Here is a 19,692-nt window from a genome sequence, read left to right on the forward strand (position 1 = left end):
AAAAATTGTTAAATCTGAACCTTTGTTGATATAATAATATGTGCCTACACTCGATAGAATTGCTTTATATGTGCTTTAGGTTCGTGACAGTACAGGTAAATATAGAACAATCCAACGATCGTCGATATCGGTAGAGTAAATTCGTGATTGGATTATGGCGTCTGTAAAATATATAACCATTCTGGGCCATAATAGTTTTGTAGTAAACTAGTTTGAAAATCTTTAACTACAAATCCCATGATTTTTACAGGGAGATTTATTTTCTACGAATAATATTTTTTGAATTGGAACAATAGAAATAAAATCGTTATTTTTCGTTTAAATAAATAATTTCGTCAACATTTTAACTCGAAATGTCTATAAATAAAATTATGATTATGGTTCTGTGAAATTTTCCGGTTTCTGTAAGAATAATTCATAAGAGACGTTGTATTAAATTTTCAAACATTTTTACTTTTAAACAAAAATAAAGAAATAATGTGTACCTATACAATTGTTTTTAAGATCATAAAATAAAAGATGTAAAATGCTTAAATAAATACTTTTTGTCAAAAATGCAAGTCTCTCAATAATTTATAGCAACATAATATACCAACTACCTACATCAAATTTTTTACCAGAAACTATCCTCAAAGTAAAAATTGAATTTTTATTGCTGATAGAGGTGATGGTAGAACGACCATTTTAAAACAAATGTTCCAAAAAAAACATTATAGTGTTCTTTCAAAGACATTTAAATTAATAAATTACAAATTAACCAGTGAACCAGCAATTTTTAATGTCATTTTACCACTTAAAAACGAAATTAGAAATGTTTTACTGTAATTTCATTCTTTGAAGTATGGAACAATCCAACGATCAGTCGACAATTATTGTAATTCTTCAGATCGTCTTTCCGGTAGTGAAACAATAAAATTACTATTCCCTGCAGGTGGCTTATATTGCAAGAGAATATTCAATCAACCGGAATATTTGTGAAGTGAAGTGAATCACATATTAACATAAACGTTTGTACAATAAAACCACCAAACGTCTAATAGGTAGTTTTATTAATAAGCCCAATGGAATATATAAAAAAAATCTTTTCAAAACCAAAAATGATTAAAATAATTACATTTTAATGTTATATATTCTCACTTGTTTATTTTGATTCTCGTATTCATCTGAGCTTACAGTGATATAACCAACATCTGACACTAATTTATGGCCTACAATGAATACAATTAATTGAGCATAAACCTAATAGTTTTTAAAACAAAATCCTTTGGGCTTTAATGTGGACCAATGTTTGACACAGAGAGCAATTGAATGAGACGTAGACACGCGAAATGTTGGAGGTGAAATACAGAAGAGCAGAAACAAAAAGAATAAAAACCATAGTCAACTGAAATCCAGAAGGGAAAAATACGGGAGGAAGCCCCGAAAAACCGATGGAAGAACGTCATTAAAGGGGACCTATTATAAGAAATGGGAACTGAGAAGAATGAACACAGGACCGATGAAGAAGATTAGTGTTGGCTGTAAAAGCTCGCTTAAAGAACCGTGAAGCGAAAGAAGAATTTAAATTTTAAGTATATTCTGAATATTCTCATAATATTTTGTTGATAAAAATATTATTTTTTTTAATATTGTTTAAGATAATCATTTAGTCTTAATAAATCTACAGACGATATTACAATAATGTCACGATGTTGGTGTTTACCAATGGCCGATCAAACAACGAATATCAAACAACCTACTTCGATATTGTTCACTCATTACCCATGAATCGGGATTAAATAAAATAATGTTTTGATAAACCATTAATATTTATTAAGCCCATTGAGATAAGTAGCATTATTTATTACACGTTAAATTCAAAATCGAATATCAATACCTACCTGATATTATAATGATGAAAAACCATAATAATTTACAATAATTTATTTTGGACGAGCACATAATAAGTGGTAAAAATGTATATGTATACATTTTCATCTCCTCTTCAAAATTTAAATGATACAATTACGCTTTAATAAATAATTATAAAATTATAATAAATACAAAAAAATAACAGAAATTGAGTAAACAAAAACCATCAATCCATCTTACATCTGTTGAAATATCGTATAACTCTGTTTCAAGATTAAATGAAAATTAGATGCACATTTTTAAAACTATAGTAGCCATAATATACTTTTTAATTTACCATAAAGTAAAAATCTAGAAAAATAACTTTTCATAGAGAGGACTAATTTAAAATCAATATATTAGGTTATGTCGAAAGAAATTAAAGTTGAACATTTGTACGATATGTGATTAACCCAAATTATTGATTTCATAATGGTTTCTTATATAGTACATATATTCCAATGAACATAATACATTCTCATCTTGTTTTACATGAAAAACGAATAGTAAGTTGTAAAAAATACATAATATGATTGATACATCAGCCATGTTGTATTATACTTATTCGGGACATTATTTCTTCGTTTAAATCAATGATATTCTTACTATTACATAAGTATTATATTATATTGGTAGGGAGTTATTAGCACTAATTAATTTTATAGATTTAAATTACTAACAATATTGATACGCTTCTGTTATTTACCGTTATAATTTAACCGACTAAAAACTGTTATAATTTTAATAATAGTTAACTCAAACTTTATTAAAATATATTAATATTAACTACATATTCATTTAAAATGCACTTAATAGGTATATAATTTATCTTAAATGCAACTACTGTCCATAAAATCACAAACTGCACTAACAGTACACTTAACTAGGTAGTACTCGCATAACTAATAACTAATATTGATAGTAATATTTTAGGGGTGGACTGGCCCAGGGTGCTATAAACTAGAGAGCTATATGCAAAGGTGGGCATTAATTAGTTAAAAGTTAATTATTTTTAAACTTTTTACTTAACTAGTTAGTTTATTTTCTAACCAACTTATGAACTTAACTAGTTTAATTTACAGTTAAAATAACTTAGCTTTTCTTAGTTGATTTTAAAAAAATCCATCAAGTTAAAATCATTTTTAAATTTTTCGTTTATACGTAAATATTACTATATCAGTATAAAATTAAAATAATCCAATACAAAAACACAAAACATTTATGTTCTTTTTCTTGATAACATAATTTTGTGTATATTAATATATTTTATTAAGTTGTAAATTATATATTATGCGAATTGCAATTATAAATGTTTTTAATAAAATTAATAATTTTAAATTACAAATTGACAATTATTATGTTTTAATGTTAGATAACTTATAATACCTATATATGAAGGTCATGTGCTCATCTTCACGTATTATGATATTCAATTGCGATCAAAAACCGAAAAAAAAATATATTTGTTAAATTATTAATTTGAGATGAGTATAGTTTAAATTAGTAAATAATAGTAAAGTAAAAGTAAAAGGGTATACAGTGTACATTATGATTAAAGTTCAATAAAATTGTTTTTTATATATAATTTATAAATTAGAAACTAGAAAGACACATTCACTCTTTATGTGACGTACATAGGTACAAATTAAAAAAAATAAATCAACTTTTTTTAAACTAGTTAACTTAATATTTTTGTCTATATTAACTTTTAACTTATCGAGTTAAATTTATAATTGGTTAACTGTTAACTTTTAACTTATCGATCTTGTGTCTTCTTAACTTAACTTAACTTGAGTTAATTATTTTCATTAACTTGCTCACCTTTGGCTATATGCATCCGCCATTTTGGTTTCAAGAAAACATGATAATAGCACAGTACTATCATTTACCAATTTATTATTTAGTTAATAAATTTTAGGATAATTCAGTAGGTTTGTATGAAAATCTAATGTAAGAAACTACGTTTCTATATTATTGTGTAACTCTAATAATTTTAATAAACAGAAGTACCTACCTATTTAATCACTATTGAATATAAAATAATACTTACTTCACACAGACGAGCAGATCCTGTGGGTTGCTATTGAGCTCTTCTGGTATTATTTATCTATCAAGTTTTCTGCGTTCAAGTTGAGCCGGAAATCTGATTAGACGTACTACACCCTGACTACTTCGATTCGTGCAGTTTACGGCAGAACACGACATTTCAATATAATATTGAGATGTGAAGAAGTTAAGACGTAAAGAAATTAATTACATAAAATTAAACGCGTGCCTATTATGATGTCCTGTGATTTTGGCGGTATTTTACTGTTATCTAGAATATTTTATTGCAAACAAAATGGCGGATGCGCGTACTCACTTATTACAGAGCAGCGGTTCCCAAACTTTTTCCCATGGCGACACATTATTATTAGTTATTATAAGTCACGGCACACTTTGGATAAATATTATCTACTTATCGAATAATACGTGTAATATAATGATGTCGGGTATTATTATCTCTCGATAGCTGTACTTGTATATATATATATATATATATATATATATATATATTACAGAACTGTTCTGTGTATTATACATTTTTGTCCTTTCAATATTAAATGATAATTCGTTCGGTTGTATGAAACAGTTACGTTCAAACCGCACACCTGCACGGTCCACGACTAGGGCACTATAGGTACAGGTATGCTACGCCGCCATTTTGCGACTAATAATGTTATGTGAATTTGAATTTCTCCCCCTTTATTTTATCATTTTATCATTGATAAATGAGTCGCAAAATGGTGGCATAGAATACCCATTCTATGTAGAAGCCTTACCACGACAAGCCCAAATTTTATTGAATTTGGGTTTTCCACACTAACAAATACTAAAAATAAGAAACGTGAACAACTTTTATCAGTTGAACAAGAAATGCGGGTGTGTTAATCGTCGATCTCTCCTAGAATTGAACTATTATGCAAACAACATCTGCAAGCACACGTTTCACACCAAGGTTTTTAATTATATCTTTTTCTTCGTAATTTTAAAGTTAATTTTTGTATTAATTATTTTTATTTGTATTATATATTTTAATGTTTTGAAAAAAATCATTTTGTTTTTTTATAAAAAAAATTCAACTTGTCGCGGCACACCCTTTGGGAAACACAGTTATAGAGCCTTACTATATACCAGGTAGCACCCTGGGCCCTCATTCGTATTTATAATATAGGCTCCGATTACCATTGTGGGCAGGGTTGGGCAGTATCTTCGATACAAGTATCTAAGATACGTATCTTAGATACAATTATATGAAGTATCGAGTATCTTGTATCGTGATACATTTTTAGACCATGTATCAAGTAAAATCAAATAATCTCGTCAAAAAATACTTTGAAAAATTAATTTTATAGGATTATTTTTACTCACCCATCTACCAACCGCGACTGTTTGACTTTGTTTTAGTATAATCCTATAATATGCGTAAAATAATATGCGTGCTGAATTTAATTTTATAAATCCATAATTTAATTATTGCAGTACAACTTGTACGAAATTATTTTTCAACCTATTAGCCATTATATTAAGTTATATCTGTGTACTGTGACGTACCACGCATACACGTTGAATGGGACTTTACGTTTTTACCGTACGTCCGTACCTATATTAGATTATCTCGTATCTAGTATCTCGATACTGCTTTTTTAGTATCTTGCCCTTGGAAATTATTTTTCAGTACCGATAAATCTTAAAATATAGTTATTATGTGTGACATATATTTATCTTTGTTTCTTAATTATTAAAAAATTAATGACGTTACCTATGTACAATGTACTATTTAAATTCAATTCAGACTGACTTATATTATTATTTATTATATATTAGGATTTAGGACATTATGTTATTACTACAATTATTTTTACTATGTACCTATTTATATAATTTTTAATGTAGAATTATTATTGATATAATTATTATTATTTAATTGTTCGGTAATTGTATTGTGGTTATTATTGCATTGTTGACGACAGCGAAATTAATTAATGGAGGCACGGTTCTAGGACTACATTTTCGTATGGGCAACAGTAGATTTATAATTAGGTTTTAACTGCGAATAACATTCCTCATTTCCTCCCCCTTCCCCAATAAGGGGCACCAGAAATTTTGGTATGGGCAGCTGCCCACCCTGCCCATACGTTAGAACCACTACTGAATTAATGTCGTAATTGATTTGTTTTATTATTACTGAATAAGTTTCAATTGTTATTATTTTATTTGCCATATTTAACGAAGTGGTCATCCCCATAATAATAAACATATTTTTTAAAAAAAACCAGTGACTAATTTTATTAAAATGTATCGAGTATTTAGTATCGAGTATCTAGTATCGCGATACTCCAAAGCCAAGTATCGAGTATCTCGTATCGCGATACTCCAAAGCAAAGGATCTTGTATCTTGTATCTCGATACTGCTTTTTGAGTATCTTGCCCAACCCTGATTGTGGGGCCCTTTCTTAAATTTAACTCTTACTGTAATGTAGAACTCATTTCTAAGTTTAGTAAGTTTGGAAAAAATTTACGGGAACCTAATTAATTTTCGCCCTGGACCAAAAGTAGCCAGTCCGCCTCTGATAATATACCTACAGTAACCGTATATAAGAACATACGTATAGTATGAGTGAAAAAATCGTGTAACTGTGTAAGTAACACGCTTATTGGGAGTATTAATAGGTAGGTACCTACTTATAAACAATAGCAGTGAGTCAAAGCATACAAAATATTACAAATACTTTAAAAACAACGATATTGTATTCAATATAAAATTATACTATGACTTAATGCCTGTGCCTTGCAGAGGCGTAATTAGGAATTTGTTTTTTTTTTTTTTTGGGGGGGGGGGAGATATACGTTTTTAGCAAACATTAATGGTCATTACCAATACTTTGATTAAAATGTTAGCAATGAAAAAAAATTTTGGGGGGGAACTATCCCCCTAATCCCTCCCTAATTACGCCCCTGGTGCCTTGTTACACAAATAGATCACGCACGACGCGCTCTATCTCAGTATAGTGGTCACGTTTTATTGCCGATCAGAATAGTTATCCTTTAAAATCCTTAGTTATCTTATAGTTCGTATAATATATGGTTATAATTCCAATAGATAGATTAAATATTGACAACAACAATTTTCATTTAATCTGGTTATAAAATAATAAATGTTCAAAAGCTTACATATTATTTAGTATATTAAAGGGTATGCGATATATACATATGTACCCACTATGGTATACAAATAAAATGTAATATCTGTGTTAAGCTCTATACTCTTGTATGCAACACTTAAGTGTAATGGTGCACCGAAATGATAAAATGTAATTTGCTATTTTGTAGGGAGTTATTTTATCGGAAATAATTAATGGTACCTAGTGTGAAAAAATACGGTATTTTTAATAACCATCACATATAGGTATTGTTTTAAAATAAAATGCGACTAATATTAAATTATAGTAATATATAGATATAAAATATACGATTTTCAATAATATTGCTGTTATTATTTCAGTTAAACTGCAGTAAACATCCAACACCTTCACAATATTTGATAAAAAATAAATGAACAGAAAGATCATTGAAAAAAAAACCTACAGAAAGATCATTAAAAAAAAAAATTTATCTCGTGACAGTGGGTGAAGGAGGCATGCTCAATTTATTAAATGGCTAAACATATTGCGTACATAAAACATAAAAATATAAGGTTTGGCGCCATCTCTATACAATGTCGCTCGACAGCGGTTGAAGAAATGCATGTACATAATTTATATTAGGTAGGTACTGTTCTGTCATGACATCGATATTATGATAATGTGTGTCAACCACACACAGTAGTGGAATTTTATTACGTATAAAATTAATCGCAATCAACAAAAATAAAAGTGAGCACATGACATAATAACTAAATTAATTGTTGGTATTAAAATTGAGGATTAAAATCCCCAATAAAACAACAACGAACTAAACACTCGAGTGTTAGAATATTAATTAAAATAAACGATAATATTAATATTATGTTGATTAAAATGAAAACGTAAAAGTCTGGACAGGATCTCCAAAGTGTGGATATATCAGAATTTTTATTTATTTATTTATTTATAAAAATAACAGGCGTTAGCCCAAATAACAAGTGAATGCTTAATATTTAATAATAATAGTAATAATAGATTTCTAAAAATAGAAATAATAAAATAACAATAATGACAAATGATAATACAAAATATATAGGTGTCAACTGTGTTGATAATAAGATATTTATGAAAAAAGAAAAGCGCAGGATTATAAAATAAAATAATACAATATATAAAATTAACTAGATGACAGGTAATAGCTAGAATTACAGAAATAAAATATTGCTATTTAAGGTATTCCCGGCAGATAATAATATATTAATTGGTGAATGTGACATGTAATTTTTTGAATAATGTGGAATAAAAAAAAGATCTTTGTTTCGAGTATTGTGATTGTTATTGTTAATTTTGAATGATATAAGGCTAAGGATGAAGGAATCGTCGATTTCGTTATTTAATAATTTACTAAGGAATATAGAGTAGGAATTTTGTCTTCTATCTTTTAATGTTTTTTTTTTAATTGTGTATACCTATTCATCTTGCTTCGAATGCCTAGGTGCGGGATAATGGTGTATTATCTATATGAATATTAATGTGATATTAAAGTAAAATCAGTGACAAATTATTTTTATGACGCCCTTGTAGCCTGCAACCCTAAAATAATATTCATAAATTATTATAACTTTAAGTTCGTAATTAGAGTAATAAATAAATTAAAAATAAGTAATAAATTTAACATGATATATTACAAAACTTTTTTCTCGAATCAAAGTAGTATAGGTACCTATGACAAAACAAAATAAAAAAAGCAGATAAGTGGATGTCGCTCTGCTGTACAGTAGATTACAAGTGGGTCATCGTATAATGGTTGTATTAGACTTGAATTCAATGATATAGGTAAATCATTGTATAAGAAATACGATTCTGAGCGGAGACGGTTTGTCAGTCTGGATATTTTATATTTTGTTATTATTTATTTTATCATGCAAGTTGAATTAATATTAAAATATTATAATTTTTTATTCGTTTCTATGGTGATAAACAAAGCGTTAGAAATTAAAATCCCATTTTTGGCGTTTTTTCCCGTGGCATTAAATAACTATTGAGAAAATCGAAAAATGACCTCTTTAAAGTACCATCTTGATCCAATTTGCTAAAAGATAAGGTACTATATGTTGAAATCGAAGCACTCCTTCTGGTAGAAATTTTGTATACAGGATATAAAAAAATAAAATAAAATAAAATAAACACCATTGTAAAACCAATAGCTTCCTCGCTCCGCTCAGAATCTAATAGTAATATTGCAAAATTACCGACTAAATAATAATTAGGTAGATCTTCAAAATTAATTTCATCGGGTCCGTTATCTATATTTTCATCAATGCAATATGAAGCCAAAAATAAAAAACTTAAATATGTAGATAATGCTAACAGATATCGAAAAAATATTAAGTACACTTTGTCTTTAAAACATCAATTGCAATTTTATTATTGTCCTACAGATTTTTATCCTTTTAAAATGTGTAGTTTACACAATTCCAATGCCTACTATATTAGGCACAGTCATAGCCTTAAATTGTTTCACGTTACATTCTTACATTATAAATTATAATCAATTTTTTAAATAAAAAGTTTAACTTTTGTGTTGGTAATTACACGTGTATCTTGGGTAAACATCTAAGGTATAAGTTATAACTTATAATTGTAAAAACATGTGAGTAATTATTGTCTATTGATGAAAATCAGGTAGTTTTGAACTTGAAAAGTGTAGAACTGTAGAATCTATTATAAAATGTAGTTTGATTAACTAAATTTTTTAGTACCTATTCAGTACTAAGGTATTTATAGATGATTAAGTATTCCTATAACTAAATTGTATAGTAGAAGCTACTATAAACAGACCCTCATTTACACATGTGCAAGCGGTGAGCACTTGGCCCCCAAATTCATAGGGTCTCCTTCAGTGGCGTGCCGAACAGTCATTTTTTGAGGCAATTGCCTCAAGGAAAATTTGGGTGGGTGGGTGGTTGTGTTAGTATAGATGTGCAACTTGTACCTAAAAAAACTTAATAATATTTATTATTTTTAATAATAAAAAAAATTAGTGAAAAAACTGTTGGTGGTGGGGAAGAGATCAAATTGTATAGTTTGCCTCAGGTCTGCTTGTCAGTTCGGCACGCCACTGGTCTCCTTCACTCTTTAGTTTTGTACCTCCATACCAAAAGAAAAAAAATGCTATTTTTAAATATTTTTAATATGAGCAATAATATTGTGGAAAAGTGTAAAAATATTAATTTATGCTCCTTAGTTTATGTTAATTGTTTATAATTTTTACCATAGTGATAAATACATATGTTGGATCATGCAAACTTAGCCAAATATGCAAAAATATGCAATATACATTTTTGTTTTTTTATTGTGTGTATACAAATAGTGTACAAATTTTTATCGAATCAGATTTTTATTAGTTTCCTAAGAAATATGTAAATGGGTTAAGTTCCGAGCCTTGGTAATCATGTTTAAATACAATAAAAACAGTTGTGAGTGCCAATGTACAACTATTATCAAGTTTTTACTGAATAAATACTATTTGATAACAATAGTATCATACTGTCATCTGTCAAGTCATAAAATTATACTCATTTTAAACATCTAGTTATTTAATTTATAATTTAATTTCTTTCAATTTATAATGTCATTCAAAAGAAAATATACTTGTGACAAATGAAAATTAATAAAAACAAATGCGAAGAAGAAAAAAAAACTTAACTGGTTCATTAACAAAAAACCCTAGAGTAAAATTTGTATTGTAATTTGTAATTTAATAACTAATGTATATATATTTAACTAGCTGATCTCGTGCACTTCGTTGCCCGTTTAATGTACCAACTCTATATGACTCGAACTTTGTACAATTCGTTGTTTAATATTCGGTGTATGGTTTTCAAAATGTATCTTAACTTTTCCGTTTCCCAGAATAAAAATTCTGATTCGCAGCAGTATATTATCAGGTAGGCAATCTACCTACGGTAGATCGCGGACCCCGTGCTGTTTGTACGTAGGTATATGATTTAACTATAAAATATCAAAGTTATACCAAGTTTGTCGTATTCCACCTATGGTAGATTAATATAATCAATTAATACAAAATCCTAACCTAACATAACTACTAATATCAGATGAATAAAAAAAAACCAAATTTAACCATTCCTAAATTAGTCTGTCTTCTTCCAGTTACAGCCAAAATATGTACCTTGTATATTTTGTGTTGCATATTCAGTAATAAGAAATTTAAGCTGTTTTGAACAATTGATATTATGTGTCTTACCTATCGTATAAAAAAAAACCAAATTTAACCATTCCTAAATAAGTCAGTCTTCTTCCCAGAGGTTTAATCTACACACAAACATTCATACCAAGCTGAACCCGTGCACTCCGTTGTCCGTAAAAAATTGCAACTTAAAAATTATGATTGTTCAACTGTTTTTGGGTGTAACTTGCTGCAATGTTCAATAACTTGATTTGGTGCTAACTTGTACCTGATCTGCCAAAATACCATGAAACCATATAAATAAATATTATTTATACTGTAGACTGTAGCCAATGGCACTATTTAAAAAAAATAATAAAAATAGATTTCCCAATTTCCATCGCGAACCTCAAGATCCTGTTTGAGCACCTCTTTAAAATGCAAATTTTGAAAAATCCTTTCTTAGTGCGCCTATACATAGTAATAAGAACATTTACTGAAAATTTCATATCCATAGCTTCAGCAGTTCCGGCTAAGCGATGATGAATCACTCAGGACAAGTCTTTTTATATATAAAGATAAATAATGTATATAGTTAAATTATAATTCATTTTTCATTTTTATCAAAATTTTTTGTTAAAAAGTGCTTCAAAGTTAATAGTCCACGTGGCCTCTATTTCTCTAAATCAAGGCCGGACTATAAAATGTAGCTTGAAACTTTTAAATATAGGTATTCAAAGACTAAAATTATTTTTTTATTTTTATTTAAAAATTAAAATCTGCTAGTATAATAATTATAATATAATACTAGATTGTTATTCCATAAGAAAATAATTCACAGTAGCGTATTTGTAGGACAACACAAATGACTGCCCTAAATTCAATTGTCATTGAATGAATTGGGAGCATATTCCATATAATTGCAATAATATTAATATACGCTGCATCGGCCATTTGCAGCAACGTTCTCCTTGACAATAGATCTGCAACAATGAATTATTTTTTTATTATTTCCTGCAGTCAGCAGAAGTTGTTAGCTATAAACTGTCAACATTTTCTGATGTACATTCATCACATAAATTTAATAACATGATAATATAAATAGTCAACATATCACAAACATTACAAGGAACAGGTTTTTTTACCTTATAAATCAACAGAACCAAATTTTATGTTTATTATCTTACTTTTATTTAGCATATATTTTACACCGCATATCATTAAACGGAATTTTAAGATAAGTACTCAACTGTTTTCTATGTCAAAATATTTGATAATTATAATATTTTTATCATAAATATATAATTTAATTAGTATATAATATTTTATAATCAGCACTTTCAACTTGATATCCAGGTAGGTAGAAATAAATTAACCGCAAACAGCGTGCGAAAAGACAAAAGGTCCCAACCGCAATTTAATTTAATAAACAATCTGTAAGGGTCTTAAATTATATTGCTTTAGTATTTCATCATCAGAAAATTATATTTACTGTAAAATATTTTTCTTTTCCATTTTTACCTACAGTAGGTAGGAATATAAACATTTTTGTGCATCTATAGTTTGGACTGATAGGAAGGTACTATTAACTAATATAATTATCTAAATTTGTGTTGAATATTTATTTAGTTTAAAACAATTTAATAAAATTATAAAGATTGATTAGCGCCTTTTATTTTGGTTTTATTGAAATTAAAATACAACTGTGCAAATATAAAAATACCTATTAAACATTATAAAATGTTATATTATTATTTAATATTACAAAATATTATATTATTATTTATTATAAAATATTATACTATTATATTATTAAATTTTTAAAATCCTGAATAATTATGAATGTATTCAGTTTTTCAGTCGGTTTTGCCTCGTGTTCCTTATAGTATTTGCCCAAAATATTATTCTAGCCTCGTAGTGGTCCACGGACATTCACAAGATAAAACTTACTCTGTTTCCGTCATCCGAGCTGCCACCTGAATGGCGCTCATTTTGGTCCAAGTTGGGTTTGAGGTTGCGGCTGCAGTGTACCTCCTCTATATCACAGCTGGAAATGGTAGTAAGTTCCTCCGAGGAAAATCCATATTCATTCTTCTTAAATTTGATGAACTGAAAATAAGAATATAAAGAACCATTAGTTAATGCGAGTTTCGAGTTTAGTACCCCATGATAATAAACCAACATTATCCGAATTGTTGGTTTCAAGGAGTCCAGATCTGCCACTTTATATGGGTACGTAATAATTCTTGAGTTTATAAGGTCAGCAAAGTGTTCTGTATTAAATGCAGCCATTTTGATTTTCTACCATAAACAAAAACAATTAACAGTTTTATTTTATATTTTATGTATGAACATCAATATTGATTATCAAATTCAAATTGATATATTCAACAACATTGGATTTTCACCCGATTTTTCTTAATATAACAATTTTATTATTTTGTTTTAATTAATTTTAAAATTATAACATGTACTTATAAAATATGTTAAGTAGGTACCTATCTAGTATATATATTATTATATTATAATATATCCTGTACGACACTGTCATACAGGGCATTGGCACTGGGCACTGGCTACAATTGCCTCGGGCGCTAAAATGTTGTGGTCGGAAATTTGTTCACTTGTGAATTATTAAAACTTTTAATATTGAAATTATTTTAATAATATTATTATAGGTATAATATAAAATAATATAATATAATACAATACTGTTTGAAATTTGAGCAATTTTGTAGTTACAATGTAGCTATAATGTGTTAATATTATAGCAATATAGCTTTCAGTAATCGAGAATTATTAATATACCTTATAATAATTCCTTAAGAGGGCGCTATACCTGCATGCGTTCTCTCTGTCGTACAAACTTATAACATAGGAAATTGTACGCTCAGCAGATCACAATTAGCTCTATTTTTAAAAATTAGAGTGAATGGACTTTTTATACAATTTAAAGGCAAGATTATTATCTAGTGAACCTTATGATCTTTCAAATAACTTTTTTCTTTTTTTAAAATAAAATCCCAATTAATATCATAAAAAGTGTTTAAAAATACTTGATTGAAGTCTTGATTCTAGGTCCAAAAAAAACACCACTAAATATTTAACAATTCAAATATAGATTGAAAACATTAAGTGGAATAATGTTCCATGCTCAAATTTACAATTTTAGACCTCAACATAATCAATATACAACAGTTTTAAATGTATAAATTGTAGTTACTTTGTTAGAGTTTTTGGTAATGAAACATTGTTTTCTTTATCTGATTCATCGAATAACACTGATGAAGATTTTTGAAAACCTAATTTATAATGTTTTGTTAGAAAAGTTATACCTAGACTGTCTTAAAAACATATCCAAAATAAAATAATGTACTTATACTTACATAATACATAATCTATAATGACTTCAATTTCTTCGTCAGAAACTTCAGACTTCACTGATGGAAATAAGAATGATCCAGAATCTAATTTATAATATTTTGATGTATAAGTGAATAATAACTGAATGACCTTTCAGCAATTGCTGTTGTTATAGGTATGACACTAAGAATTGTTAAAAGACATTTAATGTTAGGAAACATAGGTGCATATTTAAAAGCTTCCATGCAAGAATTGGCCTTTTCTGACTTATTTTTTTAAAATTGTTTCCATAAATTTAACTAGAAATAGAACTTAAGAAACCAAAGCACATTTTAAACCTACATGAAAAATATACGAAAGCACATGTAGAGGCTAAGAGGCTTGCTTCTCTAACGTCAGAAGCAACAGGACAAGAATACCTGCGCAGATTAAACATTCTTAAATATATTTCAGAAAAGTGGGAGATCCCATTCAACTTGAAGACATAGGTATATTGACTCAGTAAAATAAGTAGATCTACATATCAAATTTAACAATTAAATAATTATTTTTTAGATAACTTACTGAAACAAACAGAAAAAAATGATGAATTTGCCAATGACAATATAATACACATGGATGACGGTGTATTACACATGGATGACGATATAGTACACATGGATGAAGAAATACTACACATGAGCGAAGGAATATTACACATGAATGAAGAGGAAACAGACAACATAGATATAGATAATATTTCAATACTTAATCAGTTACCAACTCTACCTCCAAAAGTTCCAAAAAGAGGACGTCCAAAAGGTGATTGTATATTCCATATATTTTCGAATGATTATCCTTGATGAAATTTATTTTCATACTTTATATTTTAGGTAAAAACAAAACTGCCATTGGTATTGCAAAACGAAAAAAGGTTTCAAGTTTAGTTCCTTTTGAAAAACTTGATGTTTTGACTAGACATTTTGAAATGTCAAATTGGTTTGTGGATAAGGATGTGGCCAGTATTGCAGTATCTGGAAATGGATTTATAAGTGAAACAGCAATTGAAAATAATCCAAATAATATACATTGTGATGTCTTAGACAGTTACCTTGCGATTGATGACATAAAAAGATATTTTGACAGCGATGCCTGGGCTACTCTCCAACAAGTTGTGGAGATAAAGTGGATAAATTCAACATGGATATGTAAATCTTGCAATGAGGATTCATCAAATAATTTTATTTGGTGCAATAGATGCTTAGAGTGTTTCATTTTAAGTGTGTCAATGTTAAAATAACAATTAAAAAAAATACATGGTTTTGCAGTATCTGTAAAGTAACTTATGATTGATAACTTAACAAACACATAAAACTACTACAGTGAGTTCCGCTTAATGTGATCACTGCTTTATAGAATCAACCGTTCATTGGAATCAAAAATGATAAACCCAAACTAAATATTATATTGAAAAAAATATACTTTATTGAATCAATTGGTTAATAAAATCAAAATGGCAAGAACCAATGTGATCACATTAAGCGGTACTCGCTGTGTATTATGACTCTGTAATAGTATTTATAATAGATAATACTGAAACATATAATATGTGTTATTAATTATTTATTATCACTAAATTATGTTTTAATTAAAAACATGTTAAATTTATAAGGAAATAGCCACTTTGTAAACTGTATTTGTAACAAAATAAAATAATGTACTTACTCTCAGATAATACACCGTCCATAATAACTTCAATTTCTTCAACAGAAACTACAGACTGTACAGATTCTATAATATTTGCCGCAGTTAAATTAGGTATGGCCAACTTGTTTAGCATCTATTTTCTGCTAACAATACTGTGTTTGTAGTCTGTACTTACTACATATTATAATTGACTGTTGACTTGGAAAAAAATTTAGTTGATATTGTTGCACAGCATTTACCCATAAACGGCAAATACCAGCTTTAGGAAACCTAATATACAATTAAACATCAATTAATTAAATTTGTAATAGGCGTGTATAAATGTAATGCAATATAAAAATTAATTGTAATATTTACACACACACTTTTGACCCTTTGATAGCAGTTGTCTTACAACCCTTTACTCCACATTTGTTGACCATGGTTCACCAAATGTATTTAAAATATTTTGTATTCCAACTAATGAATCAATCAGTTGTGTCAATTTCCAGCAGAGTAAAAGCCAAAAACCAAAACACTTGCGAAAACTGACACGAACTAAGATATAAGTACTAACCAGTAGAATAATAATAATATTATATCCGTTATCCAATCACCGGATCACTATTCACTATCAATTTTTATTGTTATCACTTATCTATATCAACAAATAGTGGAATCCACGGAATACGGATATAGATACCACAGAATAGATGAAATTTCATCTATAGATTTCATCTATTCTGTGTAGATACTATGGTTGGACGACGGCCCATATTGGACACAGTTGTGCTGAGCGGCGCCGAATGTTCTTATCAATTCTGACAAAAAGTCGCGTTTTACTAGCGCCCTCTACAACTACTACTAAGTACGGTAACCAAACCGGGTTACCTAGCCACGGTGGAGCGCTAGTATGTCGCGACTTTTTTTTGTATGGATACTATGTATGTATTTATATAACTTTATAAGAACATTTGGCGCCGTCATATTATTGTTCGTTGTGCAACCATACTATCTATATCCGTGGTGGAATCACAGAATAACAATAATATAATAAATATATTCTGTGAGTGGAATAAACAATTATTTATGTTGTTTACTCCATAATGGGTGTATTATTTTTTTTTTCTCTCTCGTGCCATGCCGGGGTTCATAGCCCATACGTAAACGCATAGACCTATAAAAATTTAAAAATTTAACAACTTACTGACTAAAAATTATGCTTATTATTGTACATAAAAATAATGTATAGATTGTATATATTATCATTGCAATTGAAAAAAATAAAGACTACCTAGTATACCTAATACTAATAATAATAATGTCTAAAATACTGAAGTCTATATTAGATATAATACTAATTTAATACTTAAGTCTACATCATAATATTATACAGGTACATGGTTGAAAATTCTAAAAATCAGACTGAGAGGTACCTACGATCTCAGAGTTTGAATAAATTCATAATTGAAGCGTGAAAATTAGTTGAGCGTACATAATACAAAATTAAAAAAGTAGATAATATGTTGTTGCACTGATGTCGTAAATATCTAGGGTACTTCAAAAGCTTATCAAATCAGTGGCGTATTTGAGAGTTCATGTCGGGGGGGGGGGGCGAATTTAAAAAGAGTTTACCCAACTACTCACACAAACTTACCAAGACATAATGAATTTTATATTGCACCTGTATAACCTATAAAGTAATAAGTTAAACAAATATGATAAAAAATTGATTGATTTCGGCCCCCATCGCCCCCCCTCAAATACGCCACTGTATCAAATGGTGCATCAACAAAATCACTGAAAATTTTACCTCATTTGATCCCCTGTAACTACTAATTACAATATATTTTTTCAGTACCTATAATATTTTACTCAAATACAAAATTTGTATTTAAATTTTAATGAACGACAAAATAAACATATTAATTGGAGTCAATAACTGTAAAAGATACCAAGATAATTGAGTGTATCTTTATTTATTTTTATTGAAACTATTGTGCCCAAATCCCTTGGATACATAATAGTATAGGCAACAAAAACGTTGTTTTTATTTTATTCTAAACATAATATTTTATGTATTTTGTGAAAAACTATCAGTATACAACTCAACAGACAACAATTAAATTCCATAAATGTTGATAATTTTCTACTTTATGAAATGGTCTACCATTAATTTTTAACAGTGAAATATCAAAATAAACTTATAACATTCCGACAGTGTTCACTTACCGTTTGGCGTTTGAGTCGTTTTACAATACATTTTTCCCTCATCAGAACTTTTTATACACAATCATGAGATATTATATTAACAAATGAAAAATAAAAGGTAAAGATTATCATGTTTATATTAGTCTTTACTGTATCGGTAGCGCACAACAGTGATCACCAGGAAATAGGTACTATAATGTACCATGTCTGCACCCTTCAACCGATGTCTAATATTTCTAGCCAATTCCCTACAATAATTATTCTTCTCGACGCTAACACCCACGTAGATTTATGAATTATTAATCTAAGTATTTAAAATAATAAAAGTATAATCAAACCGTACACTACTATTAGTACCTATATTATATTATATTATATTGTGCCTATCTAAACAAAATGTATATATCGTATTATTTTTAGTTTTACATCAAAAAAGAAAAAAAAAACTTTAATTATTCAGTAGGTACTTAAACGCTTTGCTGCATAAGTGCATAATTGCAGTATTGTACCTCGTAATTGAGCAGGTCAGTTGTAATGGTTGTGTCAAATTTTAATTCAATGAAAAATCATTGTATTTGATGAAAAAATTGATTGTAAGCGAAGAATGTGTTACATTATAACTTTTTGGTATAATACAGGTTACTAAATAATTATTTTTATCACATATATTATATATATCATATATTATGATATTAAAATTGTAATAAATCTTCTTATTTTTTTTTAGTCATTCTCGCATATTTTTATAAGTTGTGGCAATTTTTCACTTTGGATACTCCAAAGTAAAAATTAGATCCAATGTAAAACCACCCTCAAAATTGAAAATTGAATCATTTTTTTCTGATATAAAAATAAAAAAACGTTCATCGTTCTAAAATCAATACCTACATGCAATCATCGCTCCACTCACAATAAAAAATATGTAACATTGTATTAACATTTATAGGCATGTAATATGAATACGTTATATGGTGAATTATATTTAAGAGTACCAAGGTACTTCAACGATAATAAAAATAAATTACGTTCATATTTTTCATAAAACATTCATAATGTTTGTGTTAAAATCCACGAAGCAACAACCAACGACTAGGGTCATGGTACCCTATGTTACTTCTTGTAAGATAAACAAATATTCAATTAAACCAATTGGTGCATAATAATATTATGTAGTTGATTTTTGATTCTCGTTTCATATCGTAGTTACAG

General features: G+C 28.2%; 1 protein-coding gene and 1 long non-coding RNA gene across 10 annotated transcripts in view; both read right to left on the bottom strand.

Moving 5' to 3' along the window:
- The window catches only part of LOC100166077 (voltage-dependent T-type calcium channel subunit alpha-1H), a 459,662-nt gene that overhangs the window by 321,046 nt on the left and 118,924 nt on the right, over window positions 1–19,692 (bottom strand). The window lies entirely within an intron of this gene.
- Window positions 11,991–16,976, bottom strand: LOC100568729. Of its 5 annotated transcripts, none has more exons than XR_001679543.2 (8): window positions 16,651–16,976; window positions 16,469–16,563; window positions 16,312–16,377; window positions 14,631–14,711; window positions 14,468–14,546; window positions 13,427–13,545; window positions 13,195–13,353; window positions 11,991–12,227 (listed from the first exon to the last, which is right to left on the bottom strand). It is a non-coding gene; the product is annotated as an uncharacterized LOC100568729 (long non-coding RNA). The 5 variants fall into 5 exon arrangements; XR_001679544.2 differs by having other exon boundaries at window positions 11,991–12,288; XR_001679538.2 differs by lacking the exons at window positions 11,991–12,227; window positions 13,195–13,353; window positions 13,427–13,545; window positions 14,468–14,546 and adding exons at window positions 15,376–15,620; window positions 15,698–15,917 and having other exon boundaries at window positions 14,631–14,790; window positions 16,651–16,970.

Source organism: Acyrthosiphon pisum, chromosome A1 (genome assembly GCF_005508785.2).
Source record: "Acyrthosiphon pisum isolate AL4f chromosome A1, pea_aphid_22Mar2018_4r6ur, whole genome shotgun sequence".
Taxonomy (NCBI): domain Eukaryota; kingdom Metazoa; phylum Arthropoda; class Insecta; order Hemiptera; family Aphididae; genus Acyrthosiphon; species Acyrthosiphon pisum.